The sequence below is a fragment of the Bactrocera tryoni genome, chromosome 1, assembly GCF_016617805.1.
Source record: "Bactrocera tryoni isolate S06 chromosome 1, CSIRO_BtryS06_freeze2, whole genome shotgun sequence".
Taxonomy (NCBI): domain Eukaryota; kingdom Metazoa; phylum Arthropoda; class Insecta; order Diptera; family Tephritidae; genus Bactrocera; species Bactrocera tryoni.
In genome coordinates this window covers 35,779,203-35,781,342 of record NC_052499.1, presented here as the reverse complement: position 1 = coordinate 35,781,342, position 2,140 = coordinate 35,779,203, and positions in this window count along the sequence as shown.

Here is a 2,140-nt window from a genome sequence, read left to right as displayed (position 1 = left end):
TAAAAAACAATTAATACTCACTTTTACACTGTCGACTTGGAAGGCTTGCATATATGTATGTACATATGCACTACTTCCGCACATACTGAGTTCATCAATACATACACACGTACATTTAAACAATAAGAGCAATTAGTTGAACCGAAACGACACAAATATATTTGCTGATATTTACACGAAAAAAATAAAAACAATTTTGCTGATATTTTATTGCTATATACATATACATATACATGCATATATACACGGATGAACACTCGGGTTTTGTTGAAGGGGTGAAATTTGATAAATTAGGGATAATTAAAATACCGAAAATAAATTAATTGCCTTACTTGAGGAAAGTGTAAATAATGAGAGAAATGATAATGAAAGTTGAATTAATTATATTAATCAAATAATTAATATAAAAAGGTTTATAAAAATAATAAAAAATCTGTGAAACGATTTCAACTTAGGAAAAATATTTGATTTTAATTTATACTTCGCGTGTTTTTCGAATCGGTAAATTTTTTTTCTGTAAGTTGGTAGTAGATACTGTTAATGACATGCCAAATTTCACATCAAAATATTCATTAGTATTTGAGATACGCGCCGTTTTGGGAGGCTCTAAAAGGCTCGTTGGCATAAGCGTATTGCAACAAGAACTTAGCCCTTCCTTACTTGTTTATTTTATACCTATAGAACCTCGCAAGCTTTTCAAAATTCTACGGACTATTTTTGCCACATTTGTGGTGGCGGTGTGGTTTACTAACGGAATACCATAACATATTTTACCAGCTTTATATTTTTTGGATTTTCCATCGGTGAGACAGATACAAGTTGGCTGCTCAGAATCATGAAATCATTTCAAAAAGAGGATTATTGGAAAAATTACAAAAGCTTAAAACTATCCAGAGTTGAGAGAGAGATGCTTATAAAACTTCAGGATAAAATATTTCATCTTTAATACATTTTTCGAACCCACAGGTAGAATTATGAAAGTTTTGGAACCGAAACTTTTAGAAAAATAGTAAAACTTCTTGGCATCTTAATAGATAGGCATTTGGGTCACTCTGAGCGTGGAAAAACTCTTGCCCCTCAAACTATGCCTCATTGTATTCATTTCAAACAGGGTGACACGAATGAATTGCACTTAACTTAATGGGTGTGTTCAATCAGACGAATTATTAAATGTGAACTTGAAAAATGAGAATGTTAACAGAGATGTGCTGAACACATAGAGAGCGACTGACTTCAAGCGACATCTGACAAATATTAAAAAACACACGTTCTTAAGGAAACACTTATTTAGACAACTGCACGACTACATAACTGTGTCCATAAGAACGTGTGTATTTTAATATTTGACAAATGTCGCTTGAAGTCTGTCGCTATCTATGCGCTCAGCACAAGAAGGTTGATTCAGAGAACATAAAGATGCTCTGTGATCAAATGGAAAGGTGAATTTTGTCAATTGCAAATACACTTATGCCAACGCATTTGCCAGTCATCATAGCACTTGGAAAAATCGTCGTCGTGATGGTTATCTGAGCTAACTTACAGAAAAAAATTTACCGATTCGAAAAACTCCACCTCTCAATTTGAGTAGTACATATACTATATATAACTTCTAAACTGACAGACACATAAGATTTGTTAGAAAACTATGTAATATATGGAAGTTGGGTTAGTATCGACCAGATTTTATCTATTTTTCCCAATACCACATACTATTAACATGTCATACTAACATACTAAAAAACTAATCATATAGAGTAAAGTCTGTCGGATGTTCGGAAATCTTTATATTCGGTACAGCAAATTTGGTGGTTTTAGCTTTTGTGGTTTAGGAGATATATGCATTAAACTTATTAGAGAACGGACTTTTTCATAATTTTTTGCCCACTGGCGCCCCTGAATACTGCAATCACCTATGCCAAATTATTTGTGGCAATGGTCCGATTACGGCCATCTACGTACTCTTACTTTTCTTTGTACTAAGAAACCTGCATACAGAATTTTATTAAGATATCTCAATTTTGATTCTTGTTACAGCTTGCACGGACGGACGGACAGACAGAAGGTCAATCGGATTTCAACTTTTCTCGTCACCCTGATCATATACATATACATATGTATATATGTACATACATATGTATGT